The following is a 23,975-nucleotide window of genomic DNA, read 5'->3' on the forward strand; positions in this document are numbered from 1 at the left end:
CCCCAGAACAACTGTCAAGACATGAGTGAATGACTTAGCCAACTGCAGAATTGTAGTCCAAAAGAAGATGATCACTAGAGAAGAACAGCTCCACTTCTGCAGAAGCGACACCTTCAAGGCAGACTGAAGTATGCTAAGACAACCTGGAGAAAGACTAAACATAGTGGAAGCATGTCCTTCAGTCAGATGAGACGAAATTGGAGCTCTCTAGCCAGAGACATAGTGCCTATGCTTGGAGAAAGACGGGAGAAGCGTACGACCTAAAGAACACCGTGCCCACAGTGGAACACCAGCGGAGTGTTATGCAATGGGTATCCTTCAGGGGGTCTGCAACTGGGAATATCCTCAAGGTGGCAGGAATCATGAAGAAAGAAGGACATGTGAAAATTTTGAAAGAAAACCTCAAACAGTTAGCAGCAAAACTGGGACTGGGTCATCGCTTTGTCTTCCAACACGACAATGAAATAAAACATGCATCACTCCTGGTGAAGAAATACCTCCAGAAGATGTATTTCACGGGTCTGCATAAAGCTCTGACTTGAATCATATTGATAGTCTGTGGGGTGAACTGAAGACCAAAGTCCATGCCAGAAGACCATCAAATCTGGAGGACCTTGAGAGATTCGCCAAAGACGAATGGGCTGGGATTCCTCAGGAGACATGCCTGGGACTTGTTGAAAACTACAACAAACAACTGCAGGCTGTTATCCATTAAAAAGGATTCACACTTGACTATTAGCATGAGGGGGGATAATAATTTTTGACCCTGGTTGTTTTGGGGCTTTTGTGAAATAATGTTTCTGTGTCAAAGTAAATAATTTAAGCATCCAATATAAAACTAGGATGTTTATAGAAATGCTGTGTTGAAGGAGTCACGTGGGTACACCGAGCAAGATGGCAGCCCTGTAGAGGAGAGCCAACCACCCGCCACTAATTTAACTGTTTTACTTGAAACAAGCCATCATCCATGAAAGAAATATTGTTTGACATATTTCGGTAGAAATGTTTTTGTTACTCTGTTCGCATTTTTGCTGAGAAAATGACAACATCCAGATACTTCAAAGATACAGCCTGCATGGCTACCCGAAACATGCTAACAGCTAACGAGGTCAAGTCTCCTGACAAGCCTGGTGAGCAGAAAGTAAGCATTGAGAATGTCTTTGCTGAGATTATTAAAATGAATGGTGAGATTACCAAAATGAACAACAAACTAACTAAAGTGGTAGCGGCTGTATCAACTATAAAAGCAACCACAGCAGATCTGAAAGAATCTGTCGTTGGGCTGCAGGTGCGAGTGGATGAGGCGGAGGAATGTATTTCCCAACTGGAAGAAAAAACGGTGGGTCTAGCGACAAACAGTGAAACCTTGGAAAAAAGCTGGATAAGATGTGGGATGTGTACAAACACTGGAGAATCAAGGCAGATGAAACAATGTGATTGTGGTGGGATTGAAAGAGGTATATGGGACCAATGGCACACTGGAAGACTGTGTCAAAAAAGTTTTGAAAGAGTGGCTGGGGATCACCGCCGAAGGACAGTTTGAAATTGAACGACTGCTCCGACCCTAACCCCGAAGCCGAATGAGGACCAGCCACCATGAGCCGTGGTGATCCATTTTCTGAGACAATCCGCCAGTGAGAAGGTGTTGAGGGCGGTGGTGGAGAAACGTGGACTTACATGGGATGGGTACCACCTATCTATATTTCCCAACGTAACGAAGGAGCTGTCTATGAAGAGGAAGTCATTTCTGTCAGCGAAGAAAGCACTGAACCAATGGAATGTGAGATACTCGCTTGCGTTCCCAGCAGAACTGAGATTCAGATGGCAGGACAGGATCCAACGCTTCACAAGCGCAGTGGAGGCAGAACGCTTCATCATCTTGAACTGCAGTGAACCGGACGAGTAAGGATAGACGGGATATTTTCCTTTCATACTGAACCGATGAGAATCACTATCAACAGGACGGGTGGACAATGAGACATCTGGATGCGGGTGAGTGCAGTGCTGATACGGGTTGCTGCCTGACAGCGAACAGCCAAGAGGACAGTCCTCAGGTTGGGTAAAGAGTAACCCACAGACCTTAACCACTTATTATGTTTATTTCTTTCCATTTTGTCTGTTTTGTTTTTTCTTTTTGTTGATATGTTGGATTTTCAGGCCAAGATAAGGCCAAATCTCCCTTTGACGGTTCCAGGGAGACTCTCTGAGTTTGTTTGTTTTATGTTATTTCTTGTTTTAATGTTAAAAAAGTATTTGGCATGGCAAAATGTATTTGTATGGGATTTAGACTACAGCTTTGGCACATCTTTTACTTTTACAAAGAGGGTTAATTATTATGTTATATAGCTGGATAAATAATAAATAATAAGCTGGGGCAGGGGTGGTGGCCAAGTGGTTAGTGCACTTGGTTTCAGTGCAGAAGGTTCTCGGTGCAAATCCCACCCCTGCCCCATTTCTCCATGTGAAGTGGAGTTGCATCAGGAAGGGCATCCGGCGTAAACCCTGTGCCAATTCAACATGCAGATCCACCTTGGATTTGCTGTGGCGACCCCGAGTAGAAACAAGGGAGCAGCCGAAGGGAGTTACAATAAATAATAAGCTGGAATATAAAAGGATGTGGAAACCCAGTAAAAAGGAGAAAAGTCATGACTTATCTAAAGCACAATAAAGCTGATATTGCATTCATTCAAGAATCACATTTTAAGGCTGAGGAAGCGATGAAACTAAAATTTGGGTGGGTAGGACGTGTCTTTCATTGTTCATTCTCCAGTAAACGCAACTTGTACACAAAAATCTTAACTTTACATTGGTTAAGCACTTAAAAGATACCCAGGGTATTATGATTTGCCTACAGACTAACATAAATGGCAAAAAATTTGTCTTATGCAATATATATGCACCATCTATTGCAGATCCAAACTTTTTTCACAAAGTAAATAAAACCCTAGGAGAAATAGAGTGTGATATAATACTGGCAGGGGATTTTAATCAAGTTTGGGATCCTTATATCGACCGAAGTAGATTCACTGATTCTTCAGTAACTAAAGATAGAGCCGCCATACACATGCTAAGCGAGGACAATAGCCTGGTTGACATTTGGCAGTTGATTAATTCATGTGAAAGAGAATACACCTTTTTTCCAACTGTCACAAAACCTACTCGAGAATCGATATGTTCTTGATATCAAATAATATAACCAAGCAAGTTGTACACTGTAAAATGAATGCAAGAGTTACAGTCTTTCTTTGAAATAAATACAGGTAGTATGAACAGAAGATCAATTCAATGGGAAGCTTCAAAAGCATATATTTGTAGGAAAATCAATCAATTCAATCAATTTTTTTTTTATATAGCGCCAAATCACAACAAACAGTTGCCCCAAGGCGCTTTATATTGTAAGGCAAGGCCATACAATAATGATGTAAAACCCCAACGGTCAAAACGACCCCCTGTGAGCAAGCACTTGGCTACAGTGGGAAGGAAAAACTCCCTTTTAACAGGAAGAAACCTCCAGCAGAACCAGGCTCAGGGAGGGGCAGTCTTCTGCTGGGACTGGTTGGGGCTGAGGGAGAGAACCAGGAAAAAGACATGCTGTGGAGGAAAATCATAGCCTATGTGTTGTGTGGGCCGCTGAAGAGGAGGTACTGCTGGCCCACCACCACCAGAGGGCGCCCTGTCTGGAGTGCGGGCTCCAGGCACCAGAGGGCGCCGCCGCCTCACAGGAGCAGCCGGGGTGACAGCTGTCACTTATCGCCTACGACAGCTGTCACCAATCGTCTGATCAGCAGGGGTATATCAGCAGGATGACATCTCCACCTCTTTGCCGAGATATCGCTCTACCTAGAAGGTACCGTACTCAGCCGACTGTGTTCTTTGACATTAACCCTTTGTTACTTTTGTGCGTTAAATAGCAGACATTCTTCCAACGAGAGGTGGAGGTGGTTTTCCCGCCATACGGGTTGCTGGGTGCAAACGCACCCACATTTAACTGTTTTTGTTCCTCGCCAGCAGTACCAGATCCGACACGCGGAGGCAGTGGCCACCTGGGAGTTCGGGACTTGGCGGCTCCAGTATTCCCGGGGTTCGGTGGCGGAGGAAATCGTGTGGTTCCGGTTCTGCTTTGGACAGACGTCTCTTATCTTCGAGCCTGCCCACGTGACACATTTTTGTGAATTGACTTCTTTGTCTATTGTTGTAATCCGTTGTGTTTGTTGTGCTTATTCACAACAGTAAAGTGTTGTTATTTGACTTCCTCCATTGTCCGTTCATTTGCGCCCCCTGTTGTGGGTCCGTGTTCCTACACTTTCACAACAGGATATCTCGGCCAACGTCATGGACCCCGAGGGGCGTCAACCGGCTGTTGAACGGCCAATGGAAGAGCAGGGCGCACAGGCGTCTGCAGGAGGAATGATCGGTGAGTTGCAGCGAATCCTCACCGCTTTTACGGCTCGGTTGGATCTAATGACCGAGCAGAACGTCCTCCTTAACCGCAGGGTGGAGGCTCTCGCCGCGCAGGTGGAAGCGCGCCCTCAGGGCGCTGCTGCGGCTCCCCCTCCTGTCGATCCTGTGCGCAACAGTGACGTTCCACAGGTCGTTCAACGACCCCTCCCACCTTCCCCTGAAGCATACATAAGCCCTCCAGAGCTGTACGGGGGTTGTGTGGAGACATGCGCGGACTTTCTTATGCAGTGTTCACTCGTCTTCGCACAACGTCCCGTCATGTACGCGACTGATGCTAGTAAGATAGCTTATGTGATTAATCTGCTTCGCGGCGAGGCACGCGCTTGGGCTACAGCGCTCTGGGAGCAAAATTCACGGCTCCTTCTGACATATGATGGGTTTGTGAGGGAGTTCAGAACAGTGTTCGATCACCCAAATAGAGGAGAGACCGCTTCAGCCGTGCTGCTGTCAATGAGACAGGGGCGCCGGAGCGCAGCTGCTTATGCAGTCGACTTCCGCATCGTGGCTGCAAGGTCCGGCTGGAATAGCACTGCCCTCCGTGCCGCCTTCGTAAACGGACTGTCGTTGGTCCTGAAGGAGCACCTGGTGGCCAAGGACGAACCGCGGGATTTAGACGGGCTTATTGATCTCGTTATACGATTAGACAATCGGTTAGAAGAACGCCGTCGGGAACGAGACGAAGGGCGTGGCCGGGCACGCGCCGTCCCTCTCCCTTCCGGTTCCGACCGAGTTCCGCCCTCCCCACGCTCCACGGCCTCTACGCTCCGTGTGGTTACAGCTCCCCCTGCTGACGAAGCTATCGACACAAGCAGGGCCACATTTAGGCCACCAGATAGACAGAGGAGGCTGGTCCGCGGAGCGTGCTTTGTTTGTGGCTCAATAGACCATCAAGTGAGGAACTGCCCCGAGCGGTTAAACACCAACGCCCGTCCCTAGAAACTGGGTTAGGGGTGGGCCAAACATTCACGTGGGACATACCCATATTGCCACACAACTCCCAGTTACAATCCTTTATGAGGATTTAACCCTGAAGGCCCCAGCACTGGTGGACACGGGCTCTGAAGGGAATCTGCTAGACAGCAGATGGGCCAGGGAGGCAGGACTCCCTCTGGTGGTGCTTACCTCGCCTGTGCAGGTGCGGGCACTAGATGGCTCCCTACTCCCTCTAATCACACATAAGACACCACCAGTAACTCTGGTGGTGTCAGGAAACCACCGGGAGGAGATCGAGTTTTTTGTGACTCCTGCCACCTCCCGTGTGATTCTCGGGTTCCCGTGGATGTTAAAACACAATCTCCGGATCGATTGGCCGTCCAGGGTAGTGGTTCAGTGGAGCGAGACCTGCCATCAGGTATGTTTAGGTTCCTCGGTTCCTCCCGGTTCCCAGGCTAAGGAGGAGGTCAGAGTCCTGCCCAATCTTGGGACAGTGCCGGTGGAGTACCATGACCTTGTGGATGTGTTCAGTAAGGATCTGGCGCTCACCCTTCCCCCGCACCGTCCGTACGATTCCAGGCGTTGAGTTCCCGTCCAGCAGGCTGTACAACCTCTCACGACCTGAGCGCGAATCAATGGAGACCTACATCCGGGACTCTTTAGCCGCCGGGTTGATCCGGAATTCCACCTCCCCGATGTGTGCAGGTTTCTTTTTTGTGGGTAAAAAAGACGGCGGACTTCGTCCATGCATTGATTATAGGGGGCTGAACGAAATCACGGTTCGTAATCGATACCCGTTGCCCTTGTTGGATTCAGTGTTCACGCCCCTGCATGGAGCCCAGATATTCACTAAGCTAGATCTTAGAAATGCGTATCACCTGGTTCGGATCCGGAAGGGAGACGAGTGGAAGACGGCATTTAACACCCCCTTAGGTCACTTTGAGTACCTGGTCATGCCGTTCGGCCTCACAAACGCCCCCGCGACGTTCCAAGCATTAGTTAATGATGTCTTGTGGGATTTCCTGCACCGATTCGTCTTCGTATATCTAGACGATATACTCATCTTTTCTCCGGATTCTGAGACTCATGTCCGGCATGTACGTCAGGTCCTGCAGCGGTTGTTGGAGAACCGGCTGTTTGTGAAGGGCGAGAAGTGTGAGTTTCACCGCACCTCTTTGTCCTTCCTGGGGTTTATCATCTCCCCCAACTCCGTCGCTCCTGATCCGGCCAAGGTTGCGGCGGTGAGAGACTGGCCCCAACCCACCAGCCGTAGGAAGCTGCAACAGTTCCTCGGCTTTGCGAATTTCTACAGGAGGTTTATTAAGGGCTACAGTCAGGTAGTTAGCCCCCTGACAGCCCTGACCTCACCAAAAGTTCCCTTCACCTGGTCGGATCGGTGCGATGCCGCGTTCAAGGAGTTGAAACGGCGCTTCTCGTCTGCACCTGTTCTGGTGCAGCCCGATCCTAGTCGCCAGTTTGTGGTTGAGGTGGATGCCTCGGACTCAGGGATAGGAGCCGTGCTATCCCAGAGCGGAAAGGCCGATAAGGTCCTTCACCCGTGTGCCTATTTTTCTCGCAGGTTGACCCCGGCCGAACGGAACTATGATGTCGGCAATCGAGAACTCCTTGCGGTGAAAGAGGCTCTTGAAGAGTGGAGACATCTGTTGGAGGGAACGTCCGTGCCATTCACGGTTTTCACTGACCACCGGAACCTGGAGTATATCAGGACCGCCAAGCGGCTGAACCCCAGGCAAGCCCGCTGGTCACTGTTCTTCGGCCTTTTTGACTTCCGGATCACCTACCGTCCCGGGACCAAAAACCAGAGATCGGATGCCATGAAGACGAAGTCAAAACGGAGTTGTCGGATCCACCGGAACCTATCATCCCGGAGTCCGCTATCGTGGCCACCCTCACCTGGGACGTAGAGAAAACCGTCCGGGAGGCCCTGGCACGGAGCCCGGATCCCGGAACTGGGCCGAAGAACAAGCTTTACGTCCCACCAGAGGCCAGGGCTGCAGTCCTGGACTTCTGTCACGGCTCCAAGTTCTCCTGTCATCCAGGGGTGTGTAGGACCGTGGCAGTTGTCTGGCAGCGCTTCTGGTGGTCGTCCCTGGAGGCTGACGTCCGGGATTATATCCAGGCCTGCACCACCTGCGCCAGGGGCAAGGCTGACCACCGCAGGGCATCGGGACTGCTCCAGCCGCTGCCTGTGCTTCATCGCCCCTGGTCCCACATCGGCCTGGATTTTGTCACGGGCCTCCCACCGTCCCAGGGCAACACCACCATCCTCACGATAGTGGACCGATTCTCCAAGGCGGCCCACTTCGTGGCCCTCCCGAAGCTCCCGACTGCCCAGGAGACAGCGGACCTCCTGGTCCACCACGTTGTCCGGCTGCATGGGATTCCAACAGACATCGTCTCCGATCGCGGTCCCCAGTTCTCCTCGCAAGTCTGGAGGAGCTTCTGCCGGGAACTGGGGGCCACGGTGAGTCTCTCGTCCGGGTATCATCCTCAGACCAACGGGCAAGCAGAACGGATCAATCAGGAGGTGGAACAGGCCCTGCGCTGCGTGACGGCCGCGCACCCGGCAGCCTGGAGTACCCATTTGGCCTGGATCGAGTATGCCCATAACAGCCAGGTGTCTTCAGCCACCGGCCTCTCCCCTTTTGAGGTGTGTCTGGGGTATCAGCCCCCGTTGTTTCTGGTGGTTGAGGGAGAGGTCGGTGTGCCCTCGGTCCAGGCCCACCTGCGGAAGTGCCGTTGGGTGTGGCGCGCCGCCCGTTCTGCTTTGCTAAAGGCCCGGACGAGGGCAAAAGCCCATGCAGACCGTTGGCGGACCCTGGCCCCTGCGTATCAGCCAGGGCAGGAGGTGTGGTTGTCCACAAAGGACATTCCCCTGAAAGTGGACTCCCCCAAACTACAGGACCGTTACATCGGCCCCTTCAAAATCCTTAAGGTCATCAGTCCATCCGCAGTGAGGCCGGAAGCTGAAGCCTCACTGCGGATCCATCCTGTTTTCCATGTGTCCCGGATAAAGCCGCATCACACCTCACCCCTCTGTGCTCCGGGTCCGGCGCCGCCTCCTGCCCGGATCATCGATGGCGAGCCGGCTTGGACTGTGCGCCGGCTCTTGGATGTCCGTAGGATGGGCCGGGGCTTCCAGTATTTGGTAGACTGGGAGGGGTACGGACCCGAAGAACGCTCCTGGGTGAAGAGGAGCTTCATCCTGGACCCGGCCCTCCTGGCCGATTTCTACCGCCGCCACCCGGACAAGCCTGGTCGGGCGCCAGGAGGCGCCCGTTGAGGGGGGGGGTCCTGTTGTGTGGGCCGCTGAAGAGGAGGTACTGCTGGCCCACCACCACCAGAGGGCGCCCTGTCTGGAGTGCGGGCTCCAGGCACCAGAGGGCGCTGCCGCCTCACAGGAGCAGCCGGGGTGACAGCTGTCACTTATCGCCTACGACAGCTGTCACCAATCATCTGATCAGCAGGGGTATATCGGCAGGACGACATCTCCACCTCTTTGCCGAGATATCGCTCTACCTAGAAGGTACCGTACTCAGCCAACTGTGTTCTTTGACATTAACCCTTTGTTACTTTTGTGCGTTAAATAGCAGACATTCTTCCAACGAGAGGTGGAGGTGGTTTTCCCGCCATACGGGTTGCTGGGTGCAAACGCACCCACATTTAACTGTTTTTGTTCCTCGCCAGCAGTACCAGATCTGACACGCGGAGGCAGTGGCCACGTGGGAGTTCGGGACTTGGCGGCTCCAGTATTCCCGGGGTTCGGTGGCGGAGGAAATCGTGTGGTTCCGGTTCTGCTTTGGACAGACGTCTCTTATCTTCGAGCCTGCCCACGTGACACATTTTTGTGAATTGACTTCTTTGTCTATTGTTGTAATCCGTTGTGTTTGTTGTGCTTATTCACAACAGTAAAGTGTTGTTATTTGACTTCCTCCATTGTCCGTTCATTTGCGCCCCCTGTTGTGGGTCCGTGTTCCTACACTTTCACAACACTATGCCTCCAAAAAGAAGGAGGACATGAATATAATAAAAGAATTAGAAGCTAAAATTGGAATACAAGAAAGAGAATTGGCAGATTGTTTTTCAAACCGGTTATACCAAGATATCTGTAAACATAAATTTAAACTTAATCAAATCTATAATAAGAAGGTACAATATGCCTTATTTAGGTTGGGACCATCCTTTTATGAAGAAGGAGAAAAAAATGGCAAATTGCTTGCCAAACAGTTAAAACAATGCAATTCTAGTAATTTAATACCTGCAGTTAAAAAAGGTAACACAACTGTGACTGATAATAAGGAAATAAATACAATGTTGGAAAAATGCTATAAGGATTTATAATCCCCAGAAGTACATTCCAATTCTAAAGAACTAACAGTTTTTTTTTTTTTAACTAAAGTGGACTTGCCTAAACTGTCATTAGATCAAGCAAGGAAATTAGATGGCCCCATTACAGACACTGAAATAAAAAATCTCTATATTGGGTATGAAGAATGGGAAGTCGCCTGGGGTTGATGGTTTTCCCATTGAATATTCTAAAGAATATATTACATCCTGGTCCCAGTGTTGAAGAGGTATATAACGAAGCACTTGCCTTAACTACAAACCTTTGATGAAGCCTCAATAACCGTAATAGCAAAGAAAGATAGAGATCGGCTACAACCCGCTAATTACCCGCCCTATCAGTCTGCTTAATGTGGACTGTAAGGTTCTGACAAAAATTTTAGCAACTTGCTTAGAGAAAGTCCTGCCACATATAATATACCCAGATCAAGTAGGATTTATGAAAAATAGATCATCAACTGATAATATGAGAAGACTGCTACATTTAATCAGTCTAAATCAAGAAAAAAAAAAAAACCAAAAAACGGTTCAATTGTAGCCCTCTCCCTTGATGGGGAGAAGGCTTTTGAGCGAGTTCAGTGGGGTTCTTGTTTGCAACGTTGTCAAATTTTGTTTTTTCCTAAAGCTTCAGTAATAACAAATGGTATTATGTCACCCTTCTTTGATCTAAAAAGAGCCATGCGGTAAGGATGCCCTCTGTCACCCCTTTTGTTCAATATCTCCTTAAAGCCATTGGCTATCAGCATTAGAGGAAATTCAAATATTTGGGGTGTGGAGCGGGGTGGGAAACAACATACACTACTGCTCTATGCAGTTGATATATTGGTCTTATTAAAAGACCCAGCTCACTCTACACCTCACTTAATGAATACAATTCAATCCTATTCTACTGTGTCATGTTACAAAATAAACTGGACGAAATCGTAGGCTATGCCAATATCGGGGCATAGTAGTGGAAATTTAATGACTCAATTTGGTTTTAAATGGGTTCCAAAGGGAATGAAATATTTGGGAATTAAACTTAGTCGGGAGGTGGAAGAAATGTCAGCATTAAACTTTGAGACAATTTTGCAAATAATTAAAACTAATCTGGATAAGTGGGAAAAATTAAGCTGACGTTATGGGGAAAACTGAATGTAAGATGGTGATGGAAGATAGTGGTCTCACCACAATTTAACTGTACTCTTATGATGCTACCAGTGACAGTGCCCCCAACAATATTCAGTCAATATGAGACATCAGTTAAACATTTCCTCTGGGAAGGAAAAAAGGCTAGAATTAAAATGGCCAAATTATGTTAATTAAAGGACAAGGGAGGGCATGGTCTACCTGACCCTATGCTGTACTGTATCTCTTTTAAGATGGCAAAAATTGCAATTCACTGGACCAAAAGTGATCATTTGGACTGGGTTGTAACTGAACAGTCCTTGTCCTCCCCGTTCCCATCCATAGAATACCTCTCCCAGAATTCAGGCAATGTCTCCAACCCTATTATGCTACACTCCAAAGAAGTCTGGATGAAAATCCATAAACTCCTTAAACTATCACATTACAAACAGTCATATTCCTCTCTTTGGCAAAACCTGGCCATTTGTATTGGAAGGATACCAGTCTATTGGAAGAGTTGGTACAATCAAAAAATATGTACACTTGATAACTTGTATGAAAATGAAGTGTTCATGTCTTATGATGATTTACTGAAAAAATATCATCTTCGGGGGAGGGACACTTCTGGAAATATCTCCAGATAAGGAACTGTGTCATGTCATTGCCTCCACAAAATAAGGACAACTGCATCCTGGACTATCTGGCCTTGCCACCACGTCATCATCGAGCCTCTATATTCTACCAAAGAATCAGCTCCACACGCGGTAGTGACTGTAAAGATTTAAAGGTCTTATGGGAAAAGGACATTGGATGTGTGTTTCAGGACAAGAATTGGATAAGAATTGTTATAAAGAGTGGAAAATTTATGAGAATGTAAAGGGAAATGTACACAATATAAGATTATACACAGATGCTATTGGACTCCTGTACATCTGAATAGAATGAGTCTTATGAACAACTCATTATGCGGGAAATGTCAAAAAGATACCGGCACTCACTCTGATGCACTGTCTATGGAAATGTCCAGTCAGTAATCATTTCTAGTCAGATATTTTAAGTGTAGTGAGTGACTGGTTAGGAAGAGTTGTGCCAATTTCTCCAAGATTATGTTTACTGGGTTTTGAACAACAAATAGGAAACAAGGGATACATTTTCTGTTACTATGGTAGGAGGCTCAGTAGCCGCTAGAGTGATTCTAAAACACTGGAAATCTTCCAAAGCCCCACACATTAAGGAATGGGTAAACATGATGATAAGGGTAGCGTCATATGAGTGCATGCTTTATAAATTGAAAAACAGAAATAGTAATAACCTCTCAGTATGGGAACCCTTTTGGTCTTTTGTTTCTGTCAACTGTAATTCTCCTGTCACCTGTCAGCTAGCCAAATGATGTGATGTAAGGTCAAGGGTTTTGCCATGTTCCAAGTGATGCCAATAAAAACTTGAATTACAAAGAAAAAAATGCTGTGTTGAAAACTCCTTGTTCTGTTAAAAAAAGAGCACTGGGAACATTTTAAGAAAACATTAAATTTCATGAGGGGGGGCACTAATAATTCCATTATCATATATATATATATATATATATATATATATATATATATATATATATATATATATATATATATATATATATATATATATATATGGAATTTAGTGCCCCCCTCATGAAATTTAATGTTTTCTTAAAATGTTCCCAAGTGCTCTTTTTTTAACAGAACAAGGAGTTTTCAACACAGCATTTTTTCTTTGTAATTCAAGTTTTTATTGGCATCACTTGGAACATGGCAAAACCCTTGACCTTACATCACATCATTTGGCTAGCTGACAGTGACAGGAGAATTACAGTTGACAGAAACAAAAGACCAAAAGGGTTCCCATACTGAGAGGTTATTACTATTTCTGTTTTCAATTTATAAAGCATGCACTCATATGACGCTACCCTTATCATCATGTTACCCATTCCTTAATGTGTGGGGCTTTGGAAGATTTCCAGTGTTTTAGAATCACTCTAGCGGCTACTGAGCCTCCTACCATAGTAACAGAAAATGTATCCCTTGTTCCTATTTGTTGTTCAAAACCCAGTAAACATAATCTTGGAGAAATTGGCACAACTCTTCCTAACCAGTCACTCACTACACTTAAAATATCTGACTAGAAATGATTACTGACTGGACATTTCCATAGACAGTGCATCAGAGTGAGTGCCGGTATCTTTTGACATTTCCCGCATAATGAGTTGTTCATAAGACTCATTCTATTCAGATGTACAGGAGTCCAATAGCATCTGTGATAATCTTTATTTGTACATTTCCCTTTACATTCTCATAAATTTTCCACTCTTTATAACAATTCTTATCCAATTCTTGTCCTGAAACACACATCCAATGTCCTTTTCCCATAAGACCTTTAAATCTTTACAGTCACTACCGCGTGTGGAGCTGATTCTTTGGTAGAATATAGAGGCTCGATGATGACGTGGTGGCAAGGCCAGATAGTCCAGGATGCAGTTGTCCTTATTTTGTGGAGGCAATGACATGACACAGTTCCTTATCTGGAGATATTCCAGAAGTGTCCCTCCCCCGAAGATGATATTTTTTCAGTAAATCATCATAAGACATGAACACTTCATTTTCATACAAGTTATCAAGTGTACATATTTTTGATTGTACCAACTCTTCCAATAGACTGGTATCCTTCCAATACAAATGGCCAGGTTTTGCCAAAGAGAGGAATATGACTGTTTGTAATGTGATAGTTTAAGGAGTTTATGGATTTTCATCCAGACTTCTTTGGAGTGTAGCATAATAGGGTTGGAGACATTGCCTGAATTGGGAGAGGTATTCTATGGATGGGAACGGGGAGGACAAGGACTGTTCAGTTACAACCCAGTCCAAATGATCACTTTTGGTCCAGTGAATTGCAATTTTTGCCATCTTAAAAGAGATACAGTACAGCATAGGGTCAGGTAGACCATGCCCTCCCTTGTCCTTTAATTAACATAATTTGGCCATTTTAATTCTAGCCTTTTTTCCTTCCCAGAGGAAATGTTTAACTGATGTCTCATATTGACTGAATATTGTTGGGGGCACTGTCACTGGTAGCATCATAAGAGTACAGTTAAATTGTGGTGAGACCACTATCTTCCATCACCATCTTACATTCAGTTTTTCCCCATAACGTCAGCTTAATTTTTCCCACTTATCCAGATTAGTTTTAATTATTTGCAAAATTGTCTCAAGTTTAATGCTGACATTTCTTCCACCTCCCGACTAAGTTTAATTCCCAAATATTTCATTCCCTTTGGAACCCATTTAAAACCAAATTGAGTCATTAAATTTCCACTACTATGCCCCGATATTGGCATAGCCTACGATTTCGTCCAGTTTATTTTGTAACATGACACAGTAGAATAGGATTGAATTGTATTCATTAAGTGAGGTGTAGAGTGAGCTGGGTCTTTTAATAAGACCAATAATCAACTGCATAGAGCAGTAGTGTATGTTGTTTCCCCCCCGCTCCACACCCCAAATATTTGAATTTCCTCTAATGCTGATAGCCAATGGCTTTAAGGAGATATTGAACAAAAGGGGTGACAGAGGGCATCCTTACCGCATGGCTCTTTTTAGATCAAAGAAGGGTGACATAATACCATTTGTTATTACTGAAGCTTTAGGAAAAAACAAAATTTGACAACGTTGCAAACAAGAACCCCACTGAACTCGCTCAAAAGCCTTCTCCCCATCAAGGGAGAGGCTACAATTGAACCGTTTTTGGTTTTTTTTTTTTCTTGATTTAGACTGATTAAATGTAGCAGTCTTCTCATATTATCAGTTGATGATCTATTTTTCATAAATCCTACTTGATCTGGGTATATTAGTGGCAGGACTTTCTCTAAGCAAGTTGCTAAAATTTTTGTCAGAACCTTACAGTCCACATTAAGCAGACTGATAGGGCGGTAATTAGCGGGTTGTAGCCGATCTCTATCTTTCTTTGCTATTACGGTTATTGAGGCTTCATCAAAGGTTTGTAGTTAAGGCAAGTGCTTCGTTATATACCTCTTTCAACACTGGGACCAGGTATATATTCTTTAGAATATTCAATGGGAAAACCATCAACCCCAGGCGACTTCCCATTCTTCATACCCAATATAGAGATTTTTTATTTCAGTGTCTGTAATGGGGCCATCTAATTTCCTTGCTTGATCTAATGACAGTTTAGGCAAGTCCACTTTAGTTAAAAAAAAAAAACTGTTAGTTCTTTAGAATTGGAATGTACTTCTGGGGATTATAAATCCTTATAGCATTTTTCCAACATTGTATTTATTTCCTTATTATCAGTCACAGTTGTGTTACCTTTTTTAACTGCAGGTATTAAATTACTAGAATTGCATTGTTTTAACTGTTTGGCAAGCAATTTGCCATTTTTTTCTCCTTCTTCATAAAAGGATGGTCCCAACCTAAATAAGGCATATTGTACCTTCTTATATAGATTTGATTAAGTTTAAATTTATGTTTACAGATATCTTGGTATAACCGGTTTGAAAAACAATCTGCCAATTCTCTTTCTTGTATTCCAATTTTAGCTTCTAATTCTTTTATTATATTCATGTCCTCCTTCTTTTTGGAGGCATAGTGTTGTGAAAGTGTAGGAACACGGACCCACAACAGGGGCGCAAATGACGGACAATGGAGGAAGTCAAATAATAACACTTTACTGTTGTGAAGCACAACAAACACAACGGATTACAACAATAGACAAAGAAGTCAATTCACAAAAATGTGTCACGTGGGCAGGCTCGAAGATAAGAGACGTCTGTCCAAAGCAGAACCGGAACCACACGATTTCCTCCGCCACCGAACCCCGGGAATACTGGAGCCGCCAAGTCCCGAACTCCCACGTGGCCACTGCCTCCGCGTGTCAGATCTGGTACTGCTGGCGAGGAACAAAAACAGTTAAATGTGGGTGCGTTTGCACCCAGCAACCCGTATGGCGGGAAAACCACCTCCACCTCTCGTTGGAAGAATGTCTGCTATTTAACGCACAAAAGTAACAAAGGGTTAATGTCAAAGAACACAGTTGGCTGAGTACGGTACCTTCTAGGTAGAGCGATATCTCGGCAAAGAGGTGGAGATGTCGTCCTGCCGATATACCCCTGCTGATCAGATGATTGGTGACAGCTGTCGGAGGCGATAAGTGACAGCTGTCACCCCGGCTGCTCCTGTGAGGCGGCAGCGCCCTCTGGTGCCTGGAGCCCGCACTCCAGACAGGGCGCCCTCTGTGGTGGTGGGCCAGCAGTACCTCCTCTTCAGCGGCCCACACAACAGGACCCCCCCCCTCAACGGGCGCCTCCTGGCGCCCGACCAGGCTTGTCCGGGTGGCGGCGGTAGAAATCGGCCAGGAGGGCCGGGGCCAGGATGAAGCTCCTCTTCACCCAGGACGTTCTTCGGGTCCGTACCCCTCCCAGTCTACCAAATACTGGAAGCCCGGCCCATCCTACGGACATCCAAGAGCCGGCGCACAGTCCAAGCCGGCTCGCCATCGATGGTCCGGGCAGGAGGCGGCGCCGGACCCGGAGCACAGAGGGGTGAGGTGTGATGCGGCTTTATCCGGGACACATGGAAAACAGGATGGATCCGCAGTGAGGCTTCAGCTTCCGGCCTCACTGCGGCTGGACTGATGACCTTAAGAATTTTGAAGGGGCCGATGTAACGGTCCTGTAGTTTGGGGGAGTCCACTTTCAGGGGAATGTCCTTTGTGGACAACCACACCTCCTGCCCTGGCTGATACGCAGGGGCCAGGGTCCGCCAACGGTCTGCATGGGCTTTTGCCCTCGTCCGGGCCTTTAGCAAAGCAGAACGGGCGGCGCCCACACCCAACGGCACTTCCGCAGGTGGGCCTGGACCGAGGGCACACGACCTCTCCCTCAACCACCAGAAACAACGGGGCTGATACCCCAGACACACCTCAAAAGGGGGAGGCCGGTGGCTGAAGACACTGGCTGTTATGGGCATACTCGATCCAGGCCAAATGGGTACTCCAGGCTGCCGGTGCGCGGCCGTCACGCAGCGCAGGGCCTGTTCCACCTCCTGATTGATCCGTTCTGCTTGCCCGTTGGTCTGAGGATGATACCCGACGAGAGACTCACCGTGGCCCCCAGTTCCCGGCAGAAGCTCCTCCAACTTGCGAGGAGAACTGGGGACCGCGATCGGAGACGATGTCTGTTGGAATCCCATGCAGCCGGACAACGTGGTGGACCAGGAGGTCCGCTGTCTCCTGGGCAGTCGGGAGCTTCGGGAGGGCCCGAAGTGGGCCGCCTTGGAGAATCGGTCCACTATCGTGAGGATGGTGGTGTTGCCCTGGCGGTGGGAGGCCCGTGACAAAATCCAGGCCGATGTGGGACCAGGGGCGATGAAGCACAGGCAGCGGCTGGAGCAGTCCCGATGCCCTGCGGTGGTCAGCCTTGCCCCTGGCGCAGGTGGTGCAGGCCTGGATATAATCCCGGACGTCAGCCTCCAGGGACGACCACCAGAAGCGCTGCCAGACAACTGCCACGGTCCTACACACCCCTGGATGACAGGAGAACTTGGAGCCGTGACAGAAGTCCAGGACTGCAGCCCTGGCCTCTGGTGGGACGTAAAGCTTGTTCTTCGGCCCAGTTCCGGGATCCGGGCTCCGTGCCAGGGCCTCCCGGACGGTTTTCTCTACGTCCCAGGTGAGGGTGGCCACGATAGCGGACTCCGGGATGATAGGTTCCGGTGGATCCGACAACTCCGTTTTGACTTCGTCTTCATGGCATCCGATCTCTGGTTTTTGGTCCCGGGACGGTAGGTGATCCGGAAGTCAAAAAGGCCGAAGAACAGTGACCAGCGGGCTTGCCTGGGGTTCAGCCGCTTGGCGGTCCTGATATACTCCAGGTTCCGGTGGTCAGTGAAAACCGTGAATGGCACGGACGTTCCCTCCAACAGATGTCTCCACTCTTCAAGAGCCTCTTTCACCGCAAGGAGTTCTCGATTGCCGACATCATAGTTCCGTTCGGCCGGGGTCAACCTGCGAGAAAAATAGGCACACGGGTGAAGGACCTTATCGGCCTTTCCGCTCTGGGATAGCACGGCTCCTATCCCTGAGTCCGAGGCATCCACCTCAACCACAAACTGGCGACTAGGATCGGGCTGCACCAGAACAGGTGCAGACGAGCGCCGTTTCAACTCCTTGAACGCGGCATCGCACCGATCCGACCAGGTGAAGGGAACTTTTGGTGAGGTCAGGGCTGTCAGGGGGCTAACTACCTGACTGTAGCCCTTAATAAACCTCCTGTAGAAATTCGCAAAGCCGGGGAACTGTTGCAGCTTCCTACGGCTGGGGGGTGGGGCCAGTCTCTCACCGCCGCAACCTTGGCCGGATCAGGAGCGACGGAGTTGGGGGAGATGATAAACCCCAGGAAGGACAAAGAGGTGCGGTGAAACTCACACTTCTCGCCCTTCACAAACAGCCGGTTCTCCAACAACCGCTGCAGGACCTGACGTACATGCCGGCATGAGTCTCAGAATCCGGAGAAAAGATGAGTATATCGTCTAGATATACGAAGACGAATCGGTGCAGGAAATCCCACAAGACATCATTAACTAATGCTTGGAACGTCGCGGGGGCGTTTGTGAGGCGAACGGCATGACCAGGTACTCAAAGTGACCTAAGGGGTGTTAAATGCCGTCTTCCACTCGTCTCCCTTCCGGATCCGAACCAGGTGATACGCATTTCTAAGATCTAGCTTAGTGAATCTGGGCTCCATGCAGGGGCGTGAACACTGAATCCAACAAGGGCAACGGGTATCGATTACGAACCGTGATTTCGTTCACAGCCCCTATAATCAATGCATGGACGAAGTCCGCCGTCTTTTTTACCCACAAAAAAGAAACCTGCACCCATCGGGAGGTGGAATTCCGGATCAACCCGGCGGCTAAAGAGTCCCGGATGTAGGTCTCCATTGATTCGCGCTCAGGTCGTGAGAGGTTGTACAGCCTGCTGGACGGGAACTCAACGCCTGGAATCGTACGGACGGTGCGGGGGAAGGGTGAGCGCCAGATCCTTACTGAACACATCCACAAGGTCATGGTACTCCACCGGCACTGTCCCAAGATTGGGCAGGACTCTGACCTCCTCCTTAGCCTGGGAACCGGGAGAACCGAGGAACCTAAACATACCTGATGGCAGGTCTCGCTCCACTGAACCACTACCCTGGACGCCAATCGATCCGGAGATTGTGTTTTAACATCCACGGGAACCCGAGAATCACACGGGAGGTGGCAGGAGTCACAAAAAACTCGATCTCCTCCCGGTGGTTTCCTGACACCACCAGAGTTACTGGGGTGTCTTATGTGTGATTAGAGGGAGTAGGGAGCCATCTAGTGCCCGCACCTGCACAGGCGAGGTAAGCACCACCAGAGGGAGTCCTGCCTCCCTGGCCCATCTGCTGTCTAGCATTCCCTTCAGAGCCCGTGTCCACCAGTGCTGGGGCCTTCAGGGTTAAATCCTCATAAAGGATTGTAACTGGGAGTTGTGTGGCAATATGGGTATGTCCCACGTGAATGTTTTGGCCCACCCCTAACCCAGTTTCTAGGGACGGGCGTTGGTGTTTAACCGCTCGGGGCAGTTCCTCACTTGATGGTCTATTGAGCCACAAACAAAGCACGCTCCGCGACCCCTCCTCTGTCTATCTGGTGGCCTAAATGTGGCCCTGCTTGTGTCGATAGCTTCGTCAGCAGGGGAGCTGTAACCACACGGAGCGTAGAGGCCGTGGAGCGTGGGGAGGGCGGAACTCGGTCGGAACCGGAAGGGAGAGGGACGGCGCTGCCCGGCCACGCCCTTCGTCTCGTTCCCGACGGCGTTCTTCTAACCGATTGTCTAATCGTATAACGAGATCAATAAGCCCGTCTAAATCCCGCGGTTCGTCCTTGGCCACCAGGTGCTCCTTCAGGACCAACGACAGTCCGTTTACGAAGGCGGCACGGAGGGCAGTGCTATTCCAGCCGGACCTTGCAGCCACGATGCGGAAGTCGACTGCATAAGCAGCTGCGCTCCGCGCCCCTGTCTCATTGACAGCAGCACGGCTGAAGCGGTCTCTCCTCTATTTGGGTGATCGAACACTGTTCTGAACTCCCTCACAACCCATCATATGTCAGAAGGAGCCGTGAATTTTGCTCCCAGAGCGCTGTAGCCCAAGCGCGTGCCTCGCCGCGAAGCAGATTAATCACATAAGCTATCTTACTAGCATCAGTCGCGTACATGACGGGACGTTGTGCGAAGACGAGTGAACACTGCATAAGAAAGTCCGCGCATGTCTCCACAACCCCCGTACAGCTCTGGAGGGCTTATGTATGCTTCAGGGGAAGGTGGGAGGGTCGTTGAACGACCTGTGGAACGTCACTGTTGCGCACAGGATCGACAGAGGGGGAGCCGCAGCAGCGCCCTGAGGGCGCGCTTCCACCTGCGCGGCGAGAGCCTCCACCCTGCGGTTAAGGAGGACGTTCTGCTCGGTCATTAGATCCAACCGAGCCGTAAAAGCGGTGAGGATTCGCTGCAACTCACCGATCATTCCTCCTGCAGACGCCTGTGCGCCCTGCTCTTCCATTGGCCGTTCAACAGCCGTTGACGCCCCTCGGGGTCCATGACGTTGGCCGAGATATCCTGTTGGGAAAGTGTAGGAACACGGACCCACAACAGGGGGCGCAAATGAACGGACAATGGAGGAAGTCAAATACAACACTTTACTGTTGTGAATAAGCACAACAAACACAACGGATTACAACAATAGACAAAGAAGTCAATTCACAAAAATGTGTCACGTGGGCAGGCTCGAAGATAAGAGACGTCTGTCCAAAGCAGAACCGGAACCACACGATTTCCTCCGCCACCGAACCCCGGGAATACTGGCCGCCAAGTCCCGAACTCCCAGGTGGCCACTGCCTCCGCGTGTCGGATCTGGTACTGCTGGCGAGGAACAAAACAGTTAAATGTGGGTGCGTTTGCACCCAGCAACCCGTATGGCGGGAAAACCACCCCACCTCTCGTTGGAAGAATGTCTGCTATTTAACGCACAAAAGTAACAAAGGGTTAATGTCAAAGAACACAGTCGGCTGAGTACGGTACCTTCTAGGTAGAGCGATATCTCGGCAAAGAGGTGGAGATGTCATCCTGCTGATATACCCCTGCTGATCAGACGATTGGTGACAGCTGTCGTAGGCGATAAGTGACAGCTGTCACCCCGGCTGCTCCTGTGAGGCGGCGGCGCCCTCTGGTGCCTGGAGCCCGCACTCCAGACAGGGCGCCCTCTGGTGGTGGTGGGCCAGCATACCTCCTCTTCAGCGGCCCACACAACACATAGGCTATTTTTCCTCCACAGCATGTCTTTTTCCTGGTTCTCTCCCTCAGCCCCAACCAGTCCCAGCAGAAGACTGCCCCTCCCTGAGCCTGGTTCTGCTGGAGGTTTCTTCCTGTTAAAAGGGAGTTTTTCCTTCCCACTGTAGCCAAGTGCTTGCTCACAGGGGTCGTTTTGACCGTTGGGTTTTACATCATTATTGTATGGCCTTGCCTTACAATATAAAGCGCCTTGGGCAACTGTTTGTTGTGATTTGGCGCTATATAAAAAAAAATTGATTGAATTGATTGATTTTCCTACAAATATATGCTTTTGAAGCTTCCCATTGAATTGATCTTCTGTTCATACTACCTGTATTATTTCAAAGAAAGACTGTAACTCTTGCATTCATTTTACAGTGTACAACTTGCTTGGTTATATTATTTGATATCAAGAACATATCGATTCTCGAGTAGGTTTTGTGACAGTTGGAAAAAAGGTGTATTCTCTTTCACATGAATTACAACTGCCAAATGTCAACCAGGCTATTGTCCTCGCTTAGCATGTGTATGGCGGCTCTATCTTTAGTTACTGAAGAATCAGTGAATCTACTTCGGGATCGATATAAGGATCCCAAACTTGATTAAAATCCCCTGCCAGTATTATATCACACTCTATTTCTCCTAGGGTTTTATTTACTTTGTGAAAAAAGTTTGGATCTGCAATAGATGGTGCATATATATTGCATAAGACAAATTTTTTGCCATTTATGTTAGTCTGTAGGCAAATCATAATACCCTGGGTATCTTTTAAGTGCTTAACCAATGTAAAGTTAAGATTTTTGTACAAGTTGCGTTTACTGGAGAATGAACAATGAAAGACACGTCCTACCCACCCAAATTTTAGTTTCATCGCTTCCTCAGCCTTAAAATGTGATTCTTGAATGAATGCAATATCAGCTTTATTGTGCTTTAGATAAGTCATGACTTTTCTCCTTTTTACTGGGTTTCCACATCCTTTTATATTCCAGCTTATTATTTATTGTAACTCCCTTCGGCTGCTCCCTTGTTTCTACTCGGGTCGCCACAGCAAATCCAAGGTGGATCTGCATGTTGAATTGGCACAGGGTTTACGCCGGATGCCCTTCCTGATGCAACTCCACTTCACATGGAGAAATGGGGCAGGGTGGGATTTGCACCGAGAACCTTCTGCACTGAAACCAAGTGCACTAACCACTTGGCCACCACCCCTGCCCCAGCTTATTATTTATTATTTATCCAGCTATATAACATAATAATTAACCCTCTTTGTAAAAGTAAAAGATGTGCCAAAGCTGTAGTCTAAATCCCATACAAATACATTTTGCCATGCCAATACTTTTTTAACATTAAAACAAGAAATAACATAAAACAAACAAACTCAGAGAGTCTCCCTGGAACCGTCAAAGGGAGATTTGGCCTTATCTTGGCCTGAAAATCCAACTATCAACAAAAAGAAAAAACAAACAGACAAAATGGAAGAAATAAACATAATAAGTGGTTAAGGTCTGTGGTTACTCTTTACCCACCTGAGGACTGTCCTCTTGGCTGTTCGCTGTCAGGCAGCAACCCGTATCAGCACTGCACTCACCCGCATCCAGATGTCTCATTGTCCACCCGTCCTGTTGATAGTGATTCTCATCGGTTCAGTATGAAAGGAAAATATCCCGTCTATCCTTACTCGTCCGGTTCACTGCAGTTCAAGATGATGAAGCGTTCTGCCTCCACTGCGCTTGTGAAGCGTTGGATCCTGTCCTGCCATCTGAATCTCAGTTCTGCTGGGAACGCAAGCGAGTATCTCACATTCCATTGGTTCAGTGCTTTCTTCGCTGACAGAAATGACTTCCTCTTCATAGACAGCTCCTTCGTTACGTTGGGAAATATAGATAGGTGGTACCCATCCCATGTAAGTCCACGTTTCTCCACCACCGCCCTCAACACCTTCTCACTGGCGGATTGTCTCAGAAAATGGATCACCACGGCTCATGGTGGCTGGTCCTCATTCGGCTTCGGGTTAGGGTCGGAGCAGTCGTTCAATTTCAAACTGTCCTTCGGCGGTGATCCCCAGCCACTCTTTCAAAACTTTTTTGACACAGTCTTCCAGTGTGCCATTGGTCCCATATACCTCTTTCAATCCCACCACAATCACATTGTTTCATCTGCCTTGATTCCCAGTGTTTGTACACATCCCACATCTTATCCAGCTTTTTTCCAAGGTTTCACTGTTTGTCGCTAGACCCACCGTTTTTTCTTCCAGTTGGGAAATACATTCCTCCGCCTCATCCACTCGCACCTGCAGCCCAACGACAGATTCTTTCAGATCTGCTGTGGTTGCTTTTATGGTTGATACAGCCGCTACCACTTTAGTTAGTTTGTTGTTCATTTTGGTAATCTCACCATTCATTTTAATAATCTCAGCAAAGACATTCTCAATGCTTACTTTCTGCTCACCAGGCTTGTCAGAGACTTGACCTCGTTAGCAGTTAGCATGTTTCGGGTAGCCATGCAGGCTGTATCTTTGAAGTATCTGGATGTTGTCATTTTCTCAGCAAAAATGCGAACAGAGTAACAAAAACATTTCTACCGAAATATGTCAACAATATTTCTTTCATGGATGATGGCTTGTTTCAAGTAAAACAGTTAATTAGTGGCGGGTGGTTGGCTCTCCTCTACAGGGCTGCCATCTTGCTCGTGTACCCACGTGACTCCTTCAACACAGC

General features: G+C 48.1%; 1 protein-coding gene and 1 long non-coding RNA gene across 4 annotated transcripts in view; one reads left to right on the top strand and one right to left on the bottom strand.

The window, feature by feature from the left end:
• si:ch211-25d12.7 (src-like-adapter 2) overlaps positions 1-23,975 on the top strand; it is a 52,489-nt gene that overhangs the window by 4,604 nt on the left and 23,910 nt on the right. The gene's annotated exons all lie outside the window — the stretch shown is intronic.
• Positions 20,615-23,975, bottom strand: part of LOC117507403 — a 20,665-nt gene continuing 17,304 nt past the window's right edge. The window contains exon 3 of the long non-coding RNA XR_004559708.1: positions 20,615-20,625. This is a non-coding gene — a long non-coding RNA (uncharacterized LOC117507403). The remainder of the gene's footprint in view (positions 20,626-23,975) is intronic.

This window comes from Thalassophryne amazonica, chromosome 3, assembly GCF_902500255.1.
Source record: "Thalassophryne amazonica chromosome 3, fThaAma1.1, whole genome shotgun sequence".
NCBI lineage: Eukaryota > Metazoa > Chordata > Actinopteri > Batrachoidiformes > Batrachoididae > Thalassophryne > Thalassophryne amazonica.